This window comes from Vulpes vulpes, chromosome 4 (assembly GCF_048418805.1).
Source record: "Vulpes vulpes isolate BD-2025 chromosome 4, VulVul3, whole genome shotgun sequence".
Classification (NCBI taxonomy): Eukaryota; Metazoa; Chordata; class Mammalia; order Carnivora; family Canidae; genus Vulpes; species Vulpes vulpes.
Genome location: NC_132783.1, coordinates 60,418,884 through 60,433,451, shown reverse-complemented (window position 1 = coordinate 60,433,451; position 14,568 = coordinate 60,418,884). Strand labels below are relative to the sequence as shown.

The 14,568-nt window shown below is 38.2% G+C and overlaps 1 protein-coding gene across 21 annotated transcripts in view; it reads left to right on the top strand.

The window, feature by feature from the left end:
* CHRM3 (cholinergic receptor muscarinic 3) overlaps positions 1–14,568 on the top strand; it is a 506,233-nt gene that overhangs the window by 19,529 nt on the left and 472,136 nt on the right. The window lies entirely within an intron of this gene.

The window sequence follows — 14,568 nt, the reverse complement described above, 5'->3', positions numbered from 1 at the left end:
AGGATGATTCTTCGCAGTCTGGCTGAGAGGTGCTGGTTGACCTGTTGGCCATACCTCCCTGTACTCTGGCCCTCCTAAAAAAGGCCCATTTTCTGTGAAGGTTGGAACTGAACCATAATCTGAATTTAAATCAAATGGTGGTGTCTTTTAATAGTCTTCTACACTCTTGTGAACTTTAATCAACTACTCTAGTGTTGAATGAAACTGGAGAACATCAAAGGATGAATGGCTATGTCGAAACAGAGAACTCACTTGTACAGGCTATTTAGTTAATTCATTAAATGGAAAAGACTCAAAATCAAGGGGATTTAGATGTTACTTTGCAGTTACTCTGGTTTTGGGGTGTAGAGGATACACACACAAATAGACATATACTTTTTTAAGATAAAGAAGTAAACAACATTAGCTTGTTTTCTATTGTGATTATTTCCATTGCAAATGTTTGCTTTGGTGGTTTTAATCATATTGATGATATCAGAATAATGCAAACCCAAGACAGGGAAGTGTTTGTTGAAAAGAAAGGAGGGTTCTTGACAAAAGGAATTTGAGGTTCAGACTTGCCTAGGACCTTGTCATTTGTGAAGCTTCTGTGGTAATTTTGTAAGCAATCCTCACGTTTGCCATTACAAACAGGTGGTGTCTCTGCAGCTGAAAATCCAAATGTGTTTGAGTGAATGTTAGGGCACTGGCCTGCCTCATCACTGCTGTGCTCTGTGTTCCATCTAATCCTTGGCTCCTTTTCTATTCACAACTAATTTTGTATTGAACACACTTGCTTTGGTGACAGCTGAATACTTGTCTTTGACGTAAATCAAAAGAATAATTCCACAATGAATCACACAAGTGGCTTATCTTTTTAAAAGGGTGTTCACCCCTTCCTCACTTAGACTTTAATAAACCTAATTTTTTAATATTCATGTAAGTTGCAACTCCCTAAGGCAACTGTTTACAACAGTTTGATATTATTTGGATGCACTTTCCAAGTTGCCTGTGCTGTGTGATGTTCACCAGACACCAACCTCTAGCTTATGTTTGCTCCAAATCAGGTAGTAAAAAATCTGGAACAAAAAAAAATAGTTTAATGAGATAACATACTTTTCAGAAAAATGGACTAGCATAGCTAATATGCTTAATTTTCCTAAATTCAATTCAGCTGAGAGCAAGGAGGATTATTTCAATGTATAGAGTAGAAATTGAATATGCTCTATAGAAATATGTGCTCATAATCTATATGTATATAGAGTAGAATTGAATAGAAAATTGTATTTTATGATCAGTTTGTTGGGAGCTTCTGTCCTTGTAGAACAAATGGCTAGTAGTGGAAATGCTGATAGGTGTAGGAAACCAGTATGACTTTCATACAGAATGATTCACTGGCGATAATATAAATATTAATGTTTACAAAACATGCTGTGTGCTTGCCCTGTGTTAGAACAGTGCTAAGTATTTCCTTTGTAATACCTCATTTATCCTTAAAACAGAACTACAAAGTAGGTATCTGCTGATTAATAAGTGAGCATAACAAGCCACACATACATTTGATGATTTGTCCAAACCAGGTTTCAAACAAATGAGAGTCTGACTCTGGTTTTAAAGGCGTTTGCAGGGATCCCTGGGTGGCTCAGCAGTTTAGCGCTGCCTTCGGTCCAGGGCCTGATCCTGGAGACCCAGGATGGAGCCTGCTTCTCCCTCTGCCTGTGTCTCTGCCTCTCTCCCTCTCTCTGTGTCTATCATAAATAAATAAATAAATCTTTAAAAAAAAATCTTATTAAAAAAATAAAGGTGTTTGCAGTCTTTGGACTAAAAAATGAATCTCACAGACTGATAGAAAAGAATTGGAAACTAATTTAGTAGTCTCATGTAAGTAATGCACTGCTGCTATAAAAGATGACAAATAGAAATCCTCAATTTCTATATGTGGTTTAGATTTTCCAAACAGATAAAAATTAAGGGAAGAAGAGCAGACTTTTCAAACATGAATATGTGCTAGTGGGAAGGCCATTGTGCTTAGCTTCTTTGATTATCAGCTGTCTTGAGAGTATGAAAAGCCTCTTCAGGAACAAAATTAAGTATCCTGGGGAAAACATGCTTGATCTGAATTTCACAATCTACCTTAAGGAAATAAAACAATAAAGACTATTCTTCATATCATCGTGTGTCTTCAATGATCATAGGTTGTTTTTTGTTAAGAATTGTTTAGTTTTGTAGACTAATTTTTATCTGATCCTATTATTCATTTTCCTTTGAAATTTAAATTCGAGCAAATGACAATTTGTTGTCAATGTGGAAACTTACTGTTGACCTATGTAGAAAAGCAGAGGAATAAACATAAAAGACAGGTGTTCTCTCTAGAACAATATTGTTCTCTGGGGTGATGAGTAGAATCTCTAATGGGCATTTCATTTTGAATCTTTTTGTTTTGAAGGATAAATGATCAGGAATGGGAACTAGAATGAAATGGATTTGTATCTTCTTTCTAATGAAAATATATCCATCTGTACTAATGACTATGAGGTATCAGTGTATCAGTAGCAGTTGTGAACTGTGTGTTCTTTTTGCTACCAATTGATATTTTCCTTCTTTTCTGAAAATGATTTCATGGATTTCTCGTTTGTAAGTCAAGACAAGGAGGGGAAAGTTTAAATTAAAGAAGCATAAGGCTTAACGAGTATGCCCTTACCTCTCAGACTCATTCCAGGATTGGTAGGCAAGGAGACTTTCTGGAAGGGTTTGTATGCATCCCTCCTCCTCTTCCTTGGAAACTCTTTGGCAGCCCACAGTACTGCCAGCTAATAAGCTGCTTTAGCCCTCTCTTTAGATAGGAGAATGTGTAGTTGGGGAATATGAGGAGCTGGGTCACGCCATTGTTGATGAAGAGGGAGGAAGGAGAACCAGTAGGAAGGAAAGTGGTTGCTGAAATTGCTTTTTCAATTCATCGAGCAAGAGTATGGAACAAGAGGATAAACTTGTAATATTATGGGAATTCAGTGGTTCATCTGTAGGATGAAAAAAAGGTCTGCGATACCAGAATCCTGTGGTATCTAGAGGCTGCTTAATAACAGACTGACTGGGTGAATTTGCAATCACCCTACCATCTGTTTCTGAATTTGGGGAAAGAAGATGCATGTGAACTTTTCATCATCTTTCTAAGATGCGAAGAAAACAATTTCAGCTGTGAATATGTGTTGCTCACACATGCTGTTTTCAAAAGAAAAATGTGTGAATGGAAAAAATTTTAAGATGTGAAATTCATAGATTTCATGGTAGAATAAAAAATATAGTCTAGTATATTTTAGAGCAAGTGTTCTGCGCTTCTGGGTAAACTTTAAGCTCGTTCCATTTGGTTCTGCGAAGAAAAGAAAAGGGAACTTGGGTGGCTCAGTGGTTGAGCATCTGCCTTCAGCTCAGGTCATGATCCTGGGGTCCTGGAATCGAGTCCCACATCCGGCTTCCTGTGAGGAGCCTGCTTCTCCCTCTGCCTATGTCTCTGCCTCTCTCTCTGTGTCTCTCATGAATAAATAAATAAAATATTTTAAAAAAATAAAGAAAAGAAAAAGAGATTACTCCATACTCACTTTTTCAGAGTATTGCCATAGAAGCTGACAAAAGGTTGACAATGAACAATAAGTTATAAATTCATGGTGGTATGGTTATTATCCTTGATACTCATAAATTATGTTTTAAACCAGTATATGAAATTTAAAAATTAAATTTTCATTTTTGCTTTTTTCATAATTTTACATAGATATGTATATCTCTATTAAATATGTTAAATATGTTAACATATAACATAAATATGTTAACATATATCTCTGTTAAATATGTTAAAAATTTTCATGAGCAAACAAAAGATTTTTGTGGTTAAAATCTAGCTAGTGGACAGACATTTTGTGTTTACATTAAGAACCAGTATTTGTGTGTAGTCCATGATATTGCACACCAAGTGTTGTATTACTTGAATTTTAACCTATGTCTTAGAAGCATTTGTGATTTTGAGTCCATCAATCTTTGATATATTGGGGAGACATTGCTGTTTTTTAAAAAATACTTTATTTGTGAGAGAGAGAGCATAAGCAGGGGGAAGGAACAGAGGAGAGGGAGAAGCAGACTCTCTGCTGAGCAGGCCCACCCCTGCTAAAGCCAAACTAGATCCCAGAACCCTGGGATCATGACCTGAGCCAAACAAAGATGCTTAACTGGCTGAGCCACCCAGGTAACCCAACATTCGTGTGTGTGTGTTTTTTTTTATGGTTATCTTTATAGTTTATTGAAAGCCTTGAAAGGTTTTAATTATTAAAAATAGCATTCTTCAAAATCCATTTGCTTTAGATGAAGGAGCTGAAGTTTTCTATGTGTTTTTTTCCGCCTGCCCTGGATATTTCTTAGGGAGAAATTATGGTGATATTGGCAGTACAGTCGGACAAAGTGTGGTGCCTGAGAAGGAAGATATCGCCCCTGAGAATTAGTCCTTTGGTGGTTGGTTTCCTTGCTGCTGCCTCATGGGACATTGGTGCATGCCATTCTTGGTGACTTTGTTCTTTTTTTAAAAAAAAAAGATTTTATTTATTTATCCATGAGAGACACACACACACACACACACACACAGAGAGAGAGAGAGAGAGAGAGAGAGAGACAGGCAGAGGAAGAAGCAGGCTCCATGCAGGGAGCCCGATGTGGGATTCGATCCGGGGACTCCAGGATCATGCCCTGGATCGAAGGCAGGCGCTAAACTGCTGAGCCTCCTGGGGATCCCCTAAGAATAAAATCTTTAAAAAATAGATTTAGATCACTTATTATGGGAAACAGAAATGATGACAGACAAGAAATAAATCAAGAAACAAATCCTGGGTCTCCAGGATCAGGCCCTGGGCTGAAGGCAGTGCTAAACCGCTAAGCCACTCGGGCTGCCCAGTGAGATGGGAGCTCATAGGAGGATAAGGGCAAATCCAGTGTGTGTTAAGCATGAACGTGTCTTTGAAATAGACCTTGAAGGATCTGTGGGATTTTTTTTTTTAATTTTTATTTATTTATGATAGTCACACACAGAGAGAGAGAGAGAGAGAGAGGCAGAGACACAGGCAGAGGGAGAAGCAGGCTCCATGCACCAGGAGCCCGACGTGGGATTCGATCCCGGGTCTCCAGGATCGCGCCCTGGGCCAAAGGCAGGCGCCAAACCGCTGTGCCACCCAGGGATCCCGGACCTGTGGGATTTCTGAAGCAGAAATGATGTTTGTAGAGAAAGGCAGGGTGGGTTTTGTGGTAGGTGCATTTGGGGCAGAGGTTGGATGCATCGCCCAGTTTGTCTGAAGCTTAGGATAAAAGCAGGAAGGAAGTGAAAGACAAGACACACAGTCACGTTCTAGTCTAAGAGTCCTTGTATTGCGAATCTTTATATGGTACCTGTTTCTCTGACTTGTCATGTTTTTGAAGGCAGAGACATCTATCTCTTCTTGTTTTAATCCATAGTATTGCCTCATTGAATTTGTGGATTTGACTTGATTTGACTTTAGATATCCAGCTCTCAAGAGAATTCTTACAAGTACTTATAGAGTCAAACAAATTTGAGTATCATGAGCCTTTGCATTAACTTTTTTAGAAGAATTAGGATGGGAGTGTTATGCCTTTTGTCTCTTTAACCGCATGAAGATAGAACTTGTCTTGACATTTGGATTTTTATTTAAGTTATAACATCACATACAATTGGGATTTAAGATTTCATGTTAGGAATTCACAAGGGAAGACTTTTATAAGACTATTAAGTTTATCTGCCTGTTATTTTGAAGGACGGTAGTTAAAAGGATCAGATTGTATATGATTAAAGCTTTTGGACTTTAGGCATCTACAGTCCATATTATTCATATATCCCGAAATTTAATAAAATTAAATGTTAACAATGTTCACGTAAACCATCAGAATGCAAATGGGGAGCAGTTCACTGTATAAAAAGATAAAACAAACAAAACTTCATCCTTGCATTCTAGATTACATCATTCTTCATGGTCTTATTGTACAGCACTTGATCCAGGGGACCTGGAACAAGCTTAACTTGTGTGATGCGAGTGGAAAGCAGTTGTATTTGTATCTTTCTCCCACTGCCTCTTCATGTCATCTCAATGGGGCTTTGCATTCTTCTGCTCCTGTATGAAAACAAACAGTCCAGGGACTTTCTGGCTCCTCTGTCACACACCAAACTCAGTTTAGTAATCAGACTGTATACTTCATCCAATGGTCCAAGTTCTAACATGGGGTAAGAGTGGATCATTCCTTTGCTGGCTCGGGCTCCTTGAGGAGCACGGTGTGTGGGCAAAGGAAGAGACTATGAAGACTTCTTGTTTTTGGAGACATGAGATCTCTCGCATAGCCTCTTGGTTCAGGGGTTCTTTGGTGCTCCAAAGCACACTGTGTGTTTACCTCTGTCCAACACTTCCCTCACTTTTTTGTAACCAACTATTTCCGTTCCTTAAAGATGAGAGGGACATAATGTTTTCTGCATCCTTGCTTTCCTGGCACCTTATATAATAGTCACCATCAGGAATGTAGTAGGCATCAGGAACAGATGCCAAATGAAAGAAACAGACTCCTGACTGGAGCTCTCAAAGTTCTTGTGAAGTTTTAAAGAAGTTGAGGTGTTCTGAATCTACCTGGGAGATTTTGATTCAATAGATGGTTAAAGTTTCACAGGGGATCCTGATTTATAGCAGAGTTGAAAGCCACTGAGCTGGATTTTTATTAAGGTTTTGTAAATTTAATAGTATTGACACACTTTAAGGAACATTTAAATTTTAGTCTAAAAATGTGTTTCATAATAAGAAATCTTAATGAGGTTTTTCCTCACTCTGAATAAGATTATTAAAAGTACTCGCTATCTTTTAAGACTGGTAAATAAGTATTAATTTCAGTATAAATCCTCTGGGACTACTATGCTAGCTTCCCCAGTTATTTTATAAGTTTTATGTGAATGGCCAAAGTTTAAATGTATTTTTTCGCCTTATTTTTTAGAAAGAAAGAAAATGAAACTTTCATAAGCCTACTGTGATGTTAAAACATTAAAACATCAGAGCACCATGATGCAGATTGTTTTCTCATATTTGACCGATAAGTCTAGTGGCCATTTGATAACTTCATCTAATTTCTTACAAGTTTGTCTACTTTTAAAAAGGATTCACATTTTTAAAGGGGAAAAATGACAAGAGTCTATAGAGAATTCATAAAACCTTTGTATAAGATGCCAGATAGAGTTGGATCTTTTCAAAGGAAACGAATAATAATGCATTCCAGTTTATTGATTTTTTAAAAAGATGTACCAGCTTTCTTTAATAATTCACCAAATGTTTGTTATATAAGACATCCTGGTTATCATAAAATGGCAAGATTATTCTGTATGTTTAGAATGCTTGTTAAAAAGAATTCTTCCTAGGTGTCTAGCTGGCTTAGTCAGTAGAGCATGTGACTCTTGATCCTCAGGGTCATGAGTTCAAGCCCCATGTTGGGTAGAGAGCCTACTTAATTAAAAAATAAATAAATAAAATAATTCTTGGAAACATCATGTCATTAGTGACAATTAGTATTTTTTGACTTCCACACTACCACAGTGTTCTTAGTCTTTTATTTGGGGGGCACTGACGTTTTATTAAAGTGACTTGGTGGGGGGGGGTGTTATGAATCTGCATTTGATTATATAAGCTTAATGTTTCATTAATAAATACTTAACATTTAAGTATATTTTATTTTTTAAAGATTTTATTTATTTATTCATGAGAGACACAGAGAGAGGCAGAGACATAGGCAGAGGGAGAAGCAGGCTCCATGCCGGGAGCCCGATGTGGGACTCGATCCCAGAACTCCAGGATCACTCCCTGAGCTGAAGGCAGATGCTTAACTGCTGAGCCACCCAGGCATCCCTTAAGTATATTTTATTTTATTTTATTTTATTTTTTTCCTTAAGTATATTTTAAATATTAAACTCCTCGTTAAGATGCCCATAAGGAATGTTAATTTAATTTAATTTAATTTTTTAATTTTAATTTTTTTAAAGATTTTATTTATTTATTCATGAGAGACAGAGAGAGGCAGAGACATAGACAGAGGGAGAAGCAGGCTTTTCACAGGGCGCCTGATGTGGTACTCAATCCCTGGACCCAGGATCATGCCCTGAGCCAAAGGCAGCTGCTCAAGCACTGAGCCACCCAGGTGTCCCAGGAATGTTAATTTTAAAAAATTGCACTTATGTATTGTTTTTACGTACATTTATGTATGTGTGACTTGCTATTTATAAAAAGAATTTCTTTGCTCTCCAAATATATTAACTGGTCATTCTTGATTTGACCTCCAAAACATAGTTCAGGAAATATTCAATTCTCTTATCCTTTTATTGAGAAATTCCACTCATCCATGTGAAATTTACCCTGTGGATTGCATCACCTCTCCTGTGCTCTTTATCTGTCCACTTATCTATATTAGGCTAGTTTTAGTCTCTGGTTTTCTTTGCCAAACCGCACCATACTGATGCCAGATTTTTTTTTTTTTTAAGATTTTATTTATTTATTGACACAGAGAGAGAGGCAGAGACACAGGCAGAGGGAGAAGCAGGCTCCATGCAGGGAGCCCGATGTGGGACCTGATCCCAGGTCTCCAGGATCACACCCCAGGCTGCAGGCCGCGCCAAACCGCTGCACCACCCGGGCTGCCCGATGCCAGATTTTTTATTGGACTAGCTAATGTGATTATTTTTTTAACCTCATGAAGAATGAAAGTTATAATTTATATTACACTGTAGAATGCATATAATACAATAATTGTAAGGCACGTATATGCAATTATCCCCTGTAGCTGACTTGTCTTCATTGTTAAGTTATGACATGGATAACATTCAGGAAAATGAAGGCTATGGTGACACCTTAACCAAGAGACAATAAGTAAAAAAAGTCACTTATCTATCATGGTCAAAAGAAGGGAGTTTTCTTTTATATTTTACAAAATGCTTGTATTTGATGCAAAGATAAAAGACCATTTCAATGATATTAGGAAGCTTTGGAATTACAGGACTTGGGCAGAGACTGCATTTTTCCTGTTGCAGACTTTGTTGAAGTTTTCAGTTTCACTGTGTTCAGTGAGTTAATGTTTTCAACGCTGCAAATCTTGAGAAAGTGACTTTGCCTTGGTGCATGCATGTAGGGAGCTCCTGGGAAGTCAGTAAGTCCTCTTTTGCTTCGTTTCATTGTTGTGGTTGTTGTTGCTGTTTTCTGCATTCCTTTTTTTCTTCAGAATGAGCATTGGAAGAGTGGGGATTGCAGTTGTATCATGCCACACTTCACAGATTTAGTTTTAAAAGACAACCTCGAAAAAAATTAAAAAAAAAACAAAGATAGTCTCAGCAATTGAGAAAGCAAAGATTTTGTAATGAGGATAAGTTATGAAATACTTTGTCAGGAGTAAAACCCATGGAACGCATGAAGGCAGTGATCACATAGAATAAGTCATTATGGGACAAATTTGCAACTAAGAAAATTTAAGTATGGTAGGAGAGGATAGGCCTCAAGATCAGAGGACATGGGTGCTAGTTTGGTTTGATCTCTACCGAGTTGCATAAGTTTTGTTTGATCTTTAGTTTTCTTATCTGTGAAACAGAGTTAGCACTATCAATTTCAAAGAGCTGTAGCCAGAGCAAAATGGGCTAAAGCATGTTAGAGTCAGTTGCAGGACACTTGTACCTATGGAATTCTGGGAAATTGAAATTCCACTTTGTTTCTTCCTCAGTGTTTCTCGATATTTTTAGGACATGCATCAAAAAAATATATACAGCAGGTGTGCAATGATGATCTTCATATTTTTGCATTAAAAATCATATGAATCAAGAAGTTAAAACTCTCATGATGATAACTTGTTTATGGAACATTTTGACTGGAATAGAGGCTCTTTACCACATATACTCAAAGACCACCTGAAATCCATTTATCCAAAGATATCCATTAACCACTTAGCATGTGTCTAGGGCAGCACCATGGAGGAATAAAGACAGTGGAAATGAAGAAGAAAGACAATATCAGATCGCAGTTTTTGAGCAATATTTTGGGAAGCTAAGACATTCAGTGAAACTATTTAACAATTATTCAATATATGCTTGAGTGGAATGTTACTGTAAAATGATGTTACTAAAATGTAGAGTCAGAAAATATTTGAAGTAGGATTAAATTGGTAAATTTATAAAAAGCCTTATTCAGAGTGACTGGTACAGTGTAGAAGCCCAATAACTAGTAGATTTAAAAATTAAAGATATTATTCTGATTTTTTTTCCCCTAAGAAATAGAAAAGCATCAAGAAGAAAGCTTTAAAACTGCAGGCTGAATGCCTCTTCCTTTGCGAAGCTACATCGAATGTCCAAAGACTATTAACCTGTTTCTCTACTGTGTGTCCATAGATTTCTGCCATACCTATGTTAGTGCTCCTTACACATAGTATGGCAATTGGTGGTATATCCTTCTGGGTAGACCAGTAATTTCTCCGGGGAGCTGAGAAGATTTTATGTAACTATATGGTCCAAGTCCTTATAACACAGGACCTGGAACATAAGAGTCCCTAAAGGACTATTTGTTTAATTAAATAGTGGATTTTGAGCTGGACATGGGAAGAAATATTAGATTTGTGTTCATGGCAGGACATGGAGGGTAGAGTCTCTTCAGGAATGGGAACCATCTTTAAAGATGTGGAGATTGAAATGAGCATGTCACTTCATTCATTCATTCATTCATTCATTCATTCAACAAACACCTATTAAGTAGCAATTTGGTGCCAAGCACTTGAGTAAAAACAGATATAGCCTCTCCCTCTGGAACATACAGACTAGTGGGAGAAATTGGCATTAATCAAACAGTCATGACAGTAAGTACACATTAGTAGCTGTGATAAATTCCACAAATGCGAGGTACATGGAGCTCTAAGACAGTGTTTGACCTGGTCAGAGAGCACAGAGTGTTATGTGCAATGTGGTGACAGGAGGAGGATTCTTAACCACAAGGAACAGGGTTGCAGACACAATGTGATGTTTTGAAAGAAGGCTGTGGAGCCAGTGCAAGAAGGTAGGGGGCAGAAAGTAGTGGGTGTTAGCCTGAAGAAGGCAGTGGGGACCAGATCAAATAGTTCCACTTTAAGGACGTGTGACTTTCTTGTAGAACAGTCCAAACCATTGAGAAATCTTTAATCTTAACATGAGCAGTGAAGGGGTGGCAGAAATCATCAGACTTTCACTCTGGGAATTCAAAGAGCTGACTCTGGCTGCAGTGTGGGTGATGCAGGGAGGCAGGGCCAGATTGGATTCCAGTTGAGGGTCAAGGAGGTTGTTTGCAGCCCCTTGGAGACTTGGATGTGAGTGCTAATGATGGAGACAGAGTAGATGGATAACGGGACAAAGAAGGATTGGTAACCTCACTATAAGTGATTTAGGAATAACAAGAATTAAGGTTTAATAGTTTATTCTGAGATGAGTGCTGAAAGGTGCAACCTTAGATGCAATAGATCAAACTCAAATCAAATGACCTTTCACATCTCTGCCTTTACCTTTACTTCATTTACTCAGTCATTTTTACAGTGAGTCATTTACTTACTCGTTCATTCACTCAGTACTGACTGTGCCTACTATGTGTCAACACAAAACCACGTACCCTTGTTAACCTCTCCCTTTCCTCTGTTTCTCCATTTGTTGTAATTTCTCTCACTAAAGTGCAACTCTAACCTGTTCTTCCAAGAGCACTTTGTGGGCCTTCCTAGTTAGAAATAGCAGCCCTCACCCAGCCTTCCAGAAATGTTACAACTCTCAAACAAGAAGGCATTCCACTTGGTCAGTAGTAGTAAGGACAAAGAGCCTCTTTTTCACATTTGGTTCCTCCCACTGGAACAGAGACCCACAAAGTATAGGCACATGGTAAATGCTTATTCAACTAAGGTAAAGTAAATTGAAGAAAACAAAGGAGGGCAATTTTCCACAGAATGAAATTAAATTGTCTCCAAATGATAATCAGATTCTGCCAATGTCCCTAATTTTATTTATTATTTTTATTATTTTCCTGGCAAATGATTATTAATTTGTATTATTTTTCATGTTGAATCTTTAAACGCTCCATTCCTTGTAACTGTGTTCTTTCAGAAATCTCTGATGGGTTAGGTAATCTGACCTTCCTTGTGACAAATGGGGCTTTCAGTGGTATGCTGGACCAGCTGGTTCTGGCTCAGGAGAGCCCAATGCGCCCGCTCCTATTCAGTGATGTTGCTTTGGTAGCTTGAAATTGGCAATAATGACAGTGTTTTCACCACGGAAACTGCCAAGTGCTACAAATCAGAGCTTTGGTCTTTCCCTCAGAAAGCTGGTTTTTTAGTTACTGTCCAGTACACTACTGCTTTGAATCCAAAAAACCAAAAAATAAAACAAAACTAAGATTAGTGGATTACAATGAGCAAGTGTGTATATGTGTGTGCACATGCGCATATACACAGGTTGAAGTGGTTTGGAGCTATTTGTAAGACCCATGGGAAAAAGTGAGATTCTGTTATTCATATCTTCACTTTGCACCTTATTCATCCTGTCACTCACTCAAAATGCTCTTACTGGTGACTATAGCAAGCAGTTGTCTTCATCCTCAAATTGATCACAACCTAGTCAATGGGAGCCAATAGGGATGCTTGTGCAATATAATGAGAATGGACTCTGAACTAAAGTAGAAGCCATGCAGATGGAAATGGGTTTAAGAACTATGTAGGAGGGAAAACTGAAAGTACTTGACAATAGGCCAGAGAGAATGAGGACTGGATGGTAATTGCCAGTTTTCTAGATTATGCAGGTGGATGGATGGTTATCTATCTCCAAAATGAGAATTACAGAGAAGTGGGTTTAAGGAAGATGTGGGTAAGGCAGGCAGAAGTCAGTGAAGGGGATAGGTGTAACTTAAGCAGTGCAGTGTTAATCTGAAATTATTTTAGAATACCTAGAAGGTACTCTAAAACATGTACTTGAAAATTGGAAAGAAATTGGGTGATAGTCATTTAAAGTCATTGCCCTGTGGTGGTAATCAAGGCTGAGTGAGATTAAGATGGAGTATTAGTCAAGATTGCAGCAAGAAACAGATGTCATAGACAAATGGGGTAATCAAGGGAATTTGATGATAAGATGGTTCATAGAGGTTATGGGCAGGATGAAGGAAACCAACTGGGTTGATAAAATATGCTGGGACTAGCAACAGCAGAGAGCCATTGTTACTCTTAGGTCTGGAGAGCTAAAGAGAAGGAGCATTTACCAGAACGTAGACCAGCAGAAGTGAAATCTGTAGATGTGGTTATAGGAGAGTTGCCTAACAGTACTTGTAGCCTTCAGCACAGGAACCTGGCCACTGCCAGAAGTGGCCTAGCAAGAAAAGAGGCTTGGGGGATACATATTATGACCTCCGTCTATTCCCACGATCTGAACTGTGGCCTCCCATTGACCAAATCCACAATGAAACCAAAGGGCAAGGAAACACTTTGAGGCTCCATAAAGGTCGCCTTCCTTGGGCCCAGAGTAGGCCTAGAGAAAAGTGGATAGTGAGACTGTAGGTTGTCATATACAGGAGACAAACCTAATAACAAAAGGTCAAAGCATGCCCAGCAGATTAGTCATTGAGGATCCTTGGTGAATGTTTTTATTTCACATTGTGATGTGCACAAACAAGTTTATGAAATTGACGGTGGCCACAGGAACAGATCTGTAACATTGAGTGTCATTGTTCTTGCATCAAACATGAGTAGAAGGCTAGAGAGTTGGCCGTTCTCAATAATGGACTCCTCCTTCTCTGTATCCCCTGGACCATCTGTGCCCCTGACTCTCCCAAGTACACACTCAGAAAGAAAGGAGTGTGAGGGAAGATGGGTAATTTTTAACTTCTGTGCACCACAATGATGCTGCCCAAGAAAGGAAGGCAGTGGCAACTGCCAGCAACAAGAAAGGAGTAGCTTGCTGCTTGCTAATCACCCCTACTCCTGCCCACCCCCTCACCCCCACCCGGAGTCTGACACTCCTCTTAGAGTGGCAGACATAGGAGCAAGAGTTCAGTGTTTTCCATTTCAGAAATGGTAGTAGATTATTTTACATAAGTGATTAATAGTTCCCTCTTTGGCACAGTTTGAAGTGATATTTCAGAATACAAAATATGACCTGGTTGTGAATTGACAAGGAGTCAGAAATCACTACAGAGAGTACCTTGTATTTGTAGAAATGTTAGGAGACTCGCACTTGGAAGTACGAGTGAAGTGCATATGGGGAAGGGCACAATGCATAGCAAACATTCCATAAATGTATGTTGAATAAAACAAAGGAACACTTGGAGAGATGCTATCAAATTTAGTCATAAGAATACTTGGTAGAGGAAATGTTTTCATTTTGTATTGTTTGACATCTCACCAAAGGATTAGCAAAAGTAACATTTTCACTGTTTGTTTCTAGTTTATTTTTGCCCATTACAAAATATGAATTTGTTAACAGAACAACTACAACAGCAATTTTAACATGCCAACATATATTTATCACTTAGAGAAATTTCTTCCAAG